This window comes from Callithrix jacchus, chromosome 4, assembly GCF_049354715.1.
Source record: "Callithrix jacchus isolate 240 chromosome 4, calJac240_pri, whole genome shotgun sequence".
Taxonomy (NCBI): Eukaryota; Metazoa; Chordata; class Mammalia; order Primates; family Cebidae; genus Callithrix; species Callithrix jacchus.
The window spans coordinates 121346476-121358199 of record NC_133505.1 but is presented as its reverse complement, the minus strand read 5'-3'; the positions used below and the strand labels follow the sequence as shown (position 1 = coordinate 121358199).

At 35.3% G+C, this 11724-nt stretch overlaps 1 long non-coding RNA gene across 12 annotated transcripts in view; it reads right to left on the bottom strand.

Annotated features, from left to right (window-relative positions):
* Positions 1–342: 342 nt before the first annotated feature.
* LOC144582350 (uncharacterized) overlaps positions 343–11724 on the bottom strand; it is a 658507-nt gene continuing 647125 nt past the window's right edge. For all 12 annotated transcript variants that reach the window (XR_013534898.1, XR_013534899.1, XR_013534891.1 and 9 more), the window contains one exon: positions 343–1418. This is a non-coding gene — a long non-coding RNA (uncharacterized LOC144582350). The remainder of the gene's footprint in view (positions 1419–11724) is intronic.

The window sequence follows — 11724 nt, the reverse complement described above, 5'->3', positions numbered from 1 at the left end:
ATGAAGATAAATGGTGTAGAAACCAGCTCTATCATGGTGTATCTGGAATGCTATTTAAAGTGCAATGCTGAGCTAGCTAATCATTATTATTCTTCCCACATAAATCAATCCCTGTAACTCATGAACCATTTTCACCATCTTTCTTGAGAGTTCCCCCAGTTTGTCTTCATCACACACCATTTTTTTTAAATCCATTACATCTAAATGATACTTACTTCAGATATAGCCTGAGCAATATCAAGTAGTGATGCTCTATTATTTTTACGGTTGGTAATTGCTCTTAATTTTAACATGAATTAATTTTATGTTAATTATTATAATGAAGATAGTGATTCAGTTTCATTTTGTTATTTATTCAGTTTTATTTCCCATGATCTAATACACACAATTCATTTATTTATGTTGTTACACAATGAATATTTCTTGAGTGCCAACTAAGTGGTAGGCACTGTACTAAGTACTGGAGTTTTTGTGATGAGAACAAGGAAATACAAAACCAGGTCTCATAAAGTTTATAGTTTAATAGGAAAAACAAATATTACACTTTTAGAATTCTTTAAAGTATGTAGATAATATGACCTGCTTTATGTTTTGAAGAAACTGTCAATCCTGTGGATATCCATAATCCTAAATGTGAAAATCCCGAAAGAACAAAATTTCTGAACTCTAAAATCCCAAAAATCATAATTTTAAAGATCAAAATCCTGAAAATATTATTACAGAAATAGTAAAATTTATTTAAAAGACACATTTACATTTTTAAAAGAGGATTTACTTGAGAAACATAAAAACATCCTAGAACACTTCATAGGCCACTTTATAACACAAAATAGGTAAGAATAGCAGACGTGTTTGGAAGCATAAACACCTAGGTATACTAACAAAAATCACATCACTATAACAGTTATGAACAGATAAATTCTTTTCAAAAAGAAATAGGTCCAAAAGGAAAATGTATAAACACCCCTCACTATGGTTGATATCTGTGTTCATAGCTTTATAACTAAAGTTTTCCAAAATACTGTGATAAATAAGCATTTTTTCTTTGTAGAGGCTTAGTTCCTCTTTTATTTTTATTTTCAATTTATTTATTATACTTTAAGTTCTGGGTTACATGTGCAGAACATGCAGGTTTGTTACATAGGTATACACATGCCATGGCGGTTTCCTGCATCAACACCCTGTCATCTACATTACATATTTCTCCTAATGCTTTCCCTCCCCAATCTCCCCACCCCCTGCTATTGCTCCCCTAGCTTCCCACACCCGACAGGCCCCAGTGTATGATGTTCTTCTCCCTGTGTGTCCACGTGTTCTCATTGTTCAACATCCATTTATGAGTGAAAACATGCAGTGTCTGGTTTTCTCTTCTTATATCAGTTTGCTGAGAATGATGGTTTCCAGCTTCATCCATGTACCTGCAAAGGACATGAAATCATCTTTTTTTATGGCTGCATAGTAGTTCATTGTATATATGTGCCACATTTTCCTTATCCAGTCTATCATTGATGAGCATTCGGTTCAAAGTCTTTACTATTATAAACAATGCCACAATAAACATACATGTGCATGTGTCTTTATAACAGAATGATTTATAATCCTTTGGGTATATACCCAGCAATGGGATTGCTGGGTGAAATGGTATTTCTAGTTCTAGATCCTTGAGGAATCACCACATTGTCTTCCACAGTGGTTGAACCAATTTACACTCCTATCAACAGTGTAAAAGTTTTCCTATTTCTCTACATTCTCTCCAGCATCTGTTGACTCCTGATATTTAATGAAAGCTTTCTAACTGGTGTGAGATAGTATCTCATTTGCATTTCTCTAATGACCAGTGATGATGAGATTTTTTTTTTATATGCTTGTTGGGTGTATAAATGTCTCCTTTTGAGTCGTGTCTATTCATATCCTTCACCCACTTTTTGATGGGGTTTTCTTTTCCTATAAATTCATTTAAGTTTTTTTAGATTTTAGATATTAGCCCTTTATCAAATAGGTAGACTGCATTTTATCCCATTCTGTAGGTTGCCTGTTCACTCTGATGACAGTTTCTTCTGCTGTGCAGAAGCTCTTTACTTTAATTAGAACCCATTTGTCTATTTTGGCTTTTGTTGCCATCACTTTTGGTGTTTTTTAGTCATGAAGTCTTTGCCATGTCTATGTCCTGAATGGTATTGCCTAGGTTTTCTTCTAGGGTTTTTATGCTATGAGGTCTTATGTTTAAGTCTTTAATCCATCTCGAGTTAATTTTTGTATATGGTGTAAGGAAGGGATCCAGTTCCAGCTTTCTGCATATGGCTAGCCAGTTTTCCCACCACCATGTATTATATAGGGAATCCTCATTGTTTTGTTTTTGCCAGGTTTGTCAAAGGTTAGATGGTTGTAGATGTGTGGCATCATTTCTGAGGCCTCTGTTCTGTTCCATTGGTATATCTCTGTTTTGGTACCAGTACCATGCTGTTTTCATTACTGTAGCCTTGTAGTATAATTTGAAGTCAGGTAGTGTGATGACTCCAGCTTTGTGTTGTCATTGTTTGCTTAGGGTTGTCATCTTTGCTATGCTTATTTTAGCTTAGGATTATCTTCGCTTAGATTTGGTTACATATAAATTTAAAGTAGTTTTTCCAATTCTGTGAAGAAAGTCAATGGTAGCTTGATGGGACTAGCATTGAATCTATAAATTACTTTAGGCAGTATGGCCATTTTCATAATACTGATTCTTCCTAACCATGAGAATGGAATGTTTTTCCATCTGTTTGTGTCCTGTCTTATTTCCTTGAGCAATAGTTTATACTCCTTCTCGAAGAGGTCCTTCATATCTCTTATAAGTTGTATTCCTAGGTATTTTATTCTCCTTGTAGCTATTGTGAATGGGTGTTCACTCCTGATATGGCTCTCTGTCTGTTATTGGTGTATAGGAATTCTTGTGATTTTTGTACATTGATTTTGTATCCTGAGACTGCTGAAGATACTTATCAGCTTAAGGAGATTCTGAGCTGAGATGATGGGGTCTTCTAAATATACAATCATGTCATCTGCAAATAGAGACAATTTGACTTCCTCTTTTCCTACTGAATACCTTTTATTTCTTTCTCTTGCCTGCATGCCCCAGCCAGAACTTCCAATACTATGTTGAATAGGAGTTCTAAGAGAGGGCATCCTTGTCTTGTACTGGTTTTCAAAGGGAATGCTTCTAACTTTTACCCATTCAGAATGATATTGGCTGTGGGTTTGTCATGAACAGGTTTTATTCTTTTGAGGTACATTCCATCCATACCTAGTTTATTGAGAGTTTTTAGCATAAAGCACTGTTGGATTTTGTTACAGGCTTTCTCTGCATCTATTGAGATAATCATGTGGTTTTTGTCTTTGGTTCTGTTTATTGATTTGCATATGTTAAACCAGACTTGCATCTTTGGAATGAAGCCAACTTGATTGTGGTGGATAAGCTTTTTGTTATACTGTTGGATTCGGTTTGCCAGTATTTTATTAAGGATTTTCACTTCAATGTTCATCAAGGATGTTGGCCTGAAAATTTCTTTTTCAGTTGTGTCTCAGGTTTTGGTATTAGGATGATGTTTGCTTCATAAAATGAGTTAGAAAGGATTCCATTTTTCTATTGTTTGGAATTGTTTCAAAAGGAATGGTACCAGCTCTTCTTTGTATCTCTGGTAGAATTTGGCTGTGAAACTGCCTGGTTCTGGACTTTTTTTTTGTTGGTAGGCTACTGATTGCTGCCTCAATTTTAAAGCTTATTATTGGTCTAATCAGAGATTCCACTACTTCCTGGTTTAGTCTTGGGAAGGTGTAAGTGTCCCAGAATTTATCCATTTCTTCTAGATTTACTTGTTCATGTGCATAGAGGTGTTTGTAGTATTCTCTGATGGTAGTTTGTATTTCTGTGAGATCAGCAGTGATATCTCTTTATCACTTTTTATTGCATCTATGTGATTCTTCTCTCTTTTCTTCTTTATTAGTCTGGCTAGCAGTCTGTGTTGGTGATCTTTTCAAAAAACCAGCTCCTGGATTTATTGAATTTTTGAAAAAATTTTTCGTGTCTCTATCCCTTCAGTTCTGCTCTGATCTTAGTTATTTCTTTTCTTCTGTTAGCTTTTGAACTTGTTTGCTCTTGCTTTTCTAGTTCTTTTAATTGTGATGTTAGGGTGTCAATTTTAGATCTTTCCTGCTTTCTTTTTATGGGGGGGCCTTTAGTGCTATAAATTTCCCTCTACACACTGCTTTAAATGTGTCCCAGATATTCTGGTACATTGTGTTTTTATTCTCATTGGTTTCAATGAAAATCTTTATTTCTGCCTTCATTTCATTATTTATCCAGTAGTCAGGAGCAGGTTCAGCAGTTTCCATGTAGTTGTGTAGTTTTGAGTGAGTTTCTTAATCCTGAGTTCTAATTTAATGCACTATGGTCTGAGACTCTGTTATGATTTCCATTCCTTTGCACTTGCTGAGGAGTGTTTAACTTCCAATTATGTGGTAAATTTTAGAATAAGTGATATGTGGTGCCGAGAATAATGTATATTTTGCGGATTTGGGGTGGAGAGTTCTGTAGATGTCTATTAGGTCTGCTTGGTCCAGAGCTGAGTTCAAGTCCTAGCTATCCTTAATTTTCTGTCTCATTGATCAATCTAATATTCACTGTGGAGTGTTTAGGTCTCCCACTATTATTGTGTGGGAGTTTAAGTCACTATGTAGGTCTCTAAGAACTTGCTTTATGAATCTGGATGCTCCTGTATTGGGTGTATATATATTTAGGATAGTTAGATGGATCAATGCAACAAGATGAGCTATCATGATATAATGCCCTTCTTTGTCGTTTTTTATCTTTGTTGGTTTTAAGTGTGTTTTATCTGAGGCTAGGATTGCATCCCTGCTCTTTTTGCTTTCCATATTCCTCAATCTCTTTATTTTGAGCCTATGGGTGTCTTTGTAAGATGAGTCTCCTGAATATAGTAAACCAATGGGTCTTAACTCTATCCAGTTTGCTTGTCTGTGTCTTTTGTGGCACATAGCCCATTTATGATGTTTAACGCTGCTATGTTTGAATTTGACCCTGCCATTATGATGCCAGCTGGTTATTTGTTTATGAAAAATATGAGAACAAGAAGCAATTGGAAGGTCTATTATATTCATTATATTGATTAATGCTTTTGTTTATACCTTTAAAAATGCTTGAATGAGAAATATTTTATTGTGTTTAAAGATTATCAGAAAGAAAAAATGGGCTGAATACAATGAGATAAGGAATAATAAATAGCAGAGAGAGAATATATGAGGGGTTAGGTTGCAAAACACGTGTGGGAAAGAGGCACCTTTATGTTATTATCAGGGGTGGAAAAGATGATGGTAAGGTTATAGAATAGGTTTGCTTTTTCAGTAGAGAGATATTTGGCCTTCTGATGGCTTCTGCATTCTTTTAAACCATGGCTGCTTTGTCCAAAGTTTGAGAAAGCTGAAATTTTAAAAAAATATTTGCAAAAAGCAATATACAATGAAGTGCATGCTACAGAAGGAACTGGAGTGATTGTTAATAACATTTCTTGCTAAGATATATCCCTTGAAAATTCTAACTTAATAGAAACTAATAGAAAAAATATGTCTCTTTTCAGTATCACTTATACTAAATTCATTCACTTGCATATGACTGTTACTAAGGGTTACAGAAAAAATTATAAAAAGATTAAGGACTCTAAGTTCCTTATAAAAGCTGAGATTGAAAACAATTTGACATTTAGAATAAAAAACTTTCCCTTTTGTTAAATGTATTTCTTTTATTTGACTAGCATACTATTTCAACTACTTTCAAAGTGTTTGGTACAATAAAATACTTCTTCAAAAGTATTTTAACTTAATTGCAAAAATCTGGCTTTTAGAAAGACACCGTAGTTTGTAAATGGTGGGGACTATAAATTGCATCATAGCATTTCCAGATCATTTACTTGGATGCCATAGCTTCAAAATATTTTGAAGAAATCCTCACATTTGAAAAAAAAATATTTAAAAGTGTTTGATATAAACATTTTAAAAGAAAAGTACACTTTTTCTATTACAAATAATTCAAATCATTGATAAATTTGAAGTTAGAATAAAATTCAAAATCTGTTAAATTTTAATAATGTTCAAGTTGCTATTATCAGCATAAGCTCAAAATATCACAAACAAACACATAAATAAGTAGATTAAACAAATACCTTCTCTGTTGTTATATCCATATTCTAATAAAAACTCCCACTCTTCTTCCAAAATATGGGTTAGCATTTTCACAACATTTATTTCACTGTTTAATTTTATTACCATTCAATTTCCCATGAAAGAATTAAGTATTGGCCAGGCACGGTGGCTCAAGCCTGTAATCCCAGCACTTTGGGAGGCCGAGGCAGGTGGATCACAAGGTCAAGAGATCGAGACCATCGTGGTCAACATGGTGAAACCCTGTCTCTACTAAAAATACAAAAAATTAGCTGGGCATGGTGGTGTGTGCCTGTAATCCCAGCTACTCAGGAGGCTGAGGCAGGAGAATTGCCTGAACCCAGGAGGCGGAGATTGCAGTGAGCCGAGATCGCACCATTGCACTCCAGCCTGGGTAACAAGAGCGAAACTCCATCTCAAAAAAATAAATAAATAAAATTTAAAATAAATAAATAAAAGAAATAAGTATTAAAAATTGATAACACCAATTTTAATACTAGTTTTCAGATTATATACTGACAGCAAACCACTGAAACTATGCCTCAATCTCAAAGTAAAATGCTATACAGAAACACACAAAATTTGGAATAGATAAATCAGTACAAATATTTTTGCAAAAGTAAAAGATTTTTATATTTTCATTAATAAATTATAAAATTGTAGGTTTCACAGCGATTCTCAAACTTCTTTGTAAGCCTGGCACAATTGAGGAACTCAGACAATCTGATCAACAATGGCTTCTATCTAGAGCAATATTTTTTGAAGCGGGGAAGGTAAACTGAAAGAAGAAAGTATAGTTTGGTGGTGAACAAGAGTGGAAAGGGAATATATAATCAGCAAAAACAAAATAAGCAATTTAAAAAATTTTGCATAAGAATATATTGGCTGGGTGAGGTGGCTGATGCCTATAATCCCAGCACTTTGAGAGGCCGAGGCAGATGGATCACCTGAGGTCAGGAGTTTGAGACTAGCCTGGACAACCTGGTGAAACCCCATCTCTCCTAAAAAGAGAAAAATTAGCTGTGCATGGTGGCAGGCACCTGTAATCTCAGCTCGGGAGTCTGAGGCAGGAGAATCATTTGAACCTGGGAGGTGGAGGTGTTAGTGAGCTGAGATCACACCACTGTACTCCAGCCTCGGCAACACAGGGAGAATCTGTATTAAAAAAGAAGAAGAGGAAGAAGGGGGAGGGGAGGAGAAAAGAAAGAAAAAGAAAAAGAATAATTACCAAGAGGGCATAACTTTTCTCCCACCATTGAAAAATCACTAGTTTTCTGTATTTGCCTCTGAGGTAGAAATCTGGCTCATTTACTGATATATATTTTCATCAGTGAACCCAGGGAAGAAAGAGAAAGAGAAAGAAACACACTCAGATCGCATTCTCTCCAGTTTGATTCTAGCTAATTGAGGATCAACATTGTAAAGCTATGTTTTTAAAATGTAACAAGTGCAAAAATATTCATCAGTGTATACACACAATGGAATATTTTTTATTCATAACAAAGATTGACTAATACATGTGGATAAACCTTCAAAAGTTTATTCTAAGTAAAAGAAGCCAGACACAGGGTTCACATATTATATGATTACATATATATGAAATATGTGAAATAGATAAATCCATACAGATAGAACACAGTTGGGGGTTGCCAGGGGTAGAGAAGAAGGGCATGAGAGAAAATGCTCGATGGATAAGGAGTTTTACTTTGAAGTGACAGAAATATTTTGGAACTAGATAGTGGTGGTGGTTGTACAACTACATATTATATGTATTAAGTGTCGCTGTTTATTTTTAAATAGTTCATTTTATAGTACATGAATTTCACTTCAATGCATCATTTTTATAAAATTTAATGTACTGTATTACAAATGAAAATGCTACTAACTTTAGTAAGTACTGGTAGAATTTAAAGTCAATGTTTATTACATAATAATACTAGCTCCCATTTATTATCTCTTAATTCACTTAATTCTCCCTACAATCCTGTGAGGCATATGCTATAACTCACATTGGGAAACCAGAATACTCAAAGTTTGAGTTACTTGCTCAAACTCATGTAGCTTGAGAATGGCAAAGCTGAGCTTTATTTTTCTGACTTTAAAACCTATATTGTGAAAGATAAAACTACCATTTATTCAGCAATCCCTTTACTGAGTATTTACCAAAAATATATAAATAAATAAGTCATTGTACCAAAAAGACACATGCACCCATATGGTCAGAGCAGCACTAATTAGATAAGCAAAGACATGGAAACCATCTAGGTGACCATTTACAATGAATTGGATAAAGAAATTAGTACATATATACCATGGAATGCTACACATTCATAAAAAAGAACAAAATCATGTCCAATGTAGCAATATGATTGCAACTGAAGGCCATTATCCTAAGCAAATTAATGTAGAAAAAAAAGAAAATATCTCATGTTCTCACTTCAAGGTGGGAGCTAAACCTTTGCTACATATGGACATAAAGAAGGGAAGAGTGGAAACTAATAACTCCAAACACAAGAAGGAAAGGAGTGGCACAAGAGCTGACTATGTTCACTGTCTTAATGAATGGGCCAAAAGAAGCCCAAACCTTAGCATTAAGCAATAAATCCTTGTAAAAAAAAAACCATGCCTGTACCCCATGGATCTAAAATTAAAATGTGAATTAAAAAACTAAATTGAGAGCCGGGCGCAGTGGCTCACACCTGTAATCCCAGCACTTTGGGAGGCCGAGGTGGGTGGATCATGAGGTCAAGAGATCTAGACCATCCCGGTCAACATGGTGAAACCCCGTCTCTACTAAAATACAAAAAATTAGCTGGGCATGGTGGCGCGTGCTTGTAATCCCGGCTACTCGGGAGGCTGAGGCAGGAGAATTGCCTGAACCCAGGAGGCAGAGGTTGCAGTGAGCCGAGATCGCACCATTGCACTCCAGCCTGGGTAACAAGAGCGAAACTCCGTCTCAAAAAATAAAAATAAAATAAAAAATAAATTGAATAAAAAGATTGTTTCAACACCAACAGAAAGGACGTCCACTCAGAGACCCCTTGCAAAGGTCACCAACTTCAAAGACCAAAGGAAGATAAATCCATAAAGATGGAAAGAAACCAGTGCAAAAACTCTGAATTCTCCAAAACCCAAAACGCCCTCTTCTCCTCCAAAGGATCACAACTCCTCACCACCAAGGGAACAAAACTGGATAGAGAATAAGTTTGATGAATTGACAGAAGGTGGCTTCAGAAGGTGGGTAATAACAAACTTCTCCAAGCTAAAGGAGCATGTTCTAACGCAAGGCAAGGAAAAGGGTTAGACAAAATGCTAACTAGAATAACCAGCATAGAGAAGAACATAAATGACTTGATGGAGCTAAAAAAAAAAAAAAAGAAAGCACAAGAACTTCATGAAGCATACACGTTTCAATGTCTGAGTCAATCAAATGGAAGAAAGGATATCAGATTGAAGATCTACTCAATGAAATAAAGCAAGAGGCAAGATTAGAGAAAAAGAGTTAAAAGAAATGAACAAAGCCTGGAAGAAATATGCGATTATGTGAAAATACAAAAATTTACATTTGATCAGTGTGCCTGAAAGTGATGGAGATAATTAAATCAAGTTGGAAAATACTCTTCAAGATATTATCAAGGAGCACTTCCCCAACCTAGAAAGGTGGGCCAAGATTCAAATTCAGGAAATACAGAGAATACCGCAGAGATATTCCTCAAGCAAAGCAACCCCAAGACACATAATCGTCAGATTCACCAGGCTTGAAATAAAAGAAAAAATGCTAAGGACAGCCAGAGAGAAAGGTTGGGTTACCCATAAGGGAAGCCCATCAGACTCACAGTGGATCTCTCATCAGAAACCCTACAAGCCAGAAGAGAGTGAGGGCCAATATTCAACATTCTTAAAGACAAGAAATTTTCCCTGCAGGAGAAGCATTTATTCTTTTATTTCAAGCCTGGTGAATCTGACAATTATGTGTCTTGAGGTTATTTTAACCCAGAATTTCATATCAAGCCAAACTAAGCTTCATAAAAAAAGAAGAAATAAAATTCTTTACAGACAAGCAACTGCTGAGAGATTTTGTCACTACCAGGCCTGCCTTATAAGAGCTTCTGAAGGAAGCACTAATGATGGAGAGGAACAAGCAGTACCAGCCACTGCAAAACATAAGAAATAGTAAAGACCATTGACACTATTAAGAAACTGCATAAACTAGCAGGCAGAACAACCAGCTAGCATCAAAATGGCAGGATCAAATTCACACATAACAATATTAACAGGAAGAACTAACTATCCTAAATGTATGTGCATCCAAACTTGAGCACCCAGATACATACAGCAAGTTCTTAATGACCTACAAAGAGATTTAGACTCCCACACAATGATAGTGGGAGACTTGAACACCCCACTGTCAATATTAGATTAACAAGACAGAAAATTAACAAGGATATCCATAACATGAACTCTGATTTGGACCAAGTGGACCTAACAGACATCTACAGGACTCTCCACCCCAAATCCACAGAATATACATTCTTCTCAGCACCACATCACACCTACTCTAAAATTGACCACATAATTGGAAGTAAATCACTCCTCAGCAAACACAAAAGAAGAGAAATGATAATCAACAGTCTCAGACCACAGTGCAATAAAATTAGAACTCAGGATTAAGAAAGTCACTAAAAACTGCACAACTATATGGAAACTGAACAACCTGCTCATGAATGACTACTAGATAAATAATGAAATGAAAACAGAAATAAAGATGTTCTTATAAACCAATGAGAATGAAGACATAACATAACAGAATTGCTGGGACACATTTAAAGCAGTGTCTAGAGGGAAATTTATAGCACTAAGTGCCTACAAGAGAAGAGAGGAAAGATCTAAAATCAATATTTTAACATCATGATTAAAAGAACTAAAGGAACAGGATAAAACAAATTCAAAAACTAGCAGAAGACAAGAAATAACTAAGATCAGAGCAGAACTGAAGTACACACACACACACACACACACACACACACACACAAAACCTTTCAAAAATCAATGAATCCAGGAGCTGGTTTTTTGAAAACGTCAACAAAACAGATAGACTGCTAGTCAGACTAATAAAGAAGAAACGAGAGAAGAATCAAATAGATGCAATAAAAAAATGATAAAGAGGATATCACCACCAATCCAACAGAAATAGAAACTACCATAAGACAATACTAGAAACACCTCTATGCACATAAAACAGTAAATCCATAAGAAATGGATAAATTTGGGGACACTTACACCTTCACTAGACTATGCCAGGAAGAAGCAAAATCCCTTAATAGACCAATAACAAGGTCTGAATTTGAGGCAGCAATTAATAGCCTACCAACCAACAAAAGTCCAGAACCAGATGGGTTCACAGCCAAATACTACCAGAGGTACAAGGAGGAGCTGGTACAATTACTTCTGAAATAATTCCAAACAATAGAAAAATGAATTTCTCCCTAACTCATTTTATGAGACCAACATCATCCT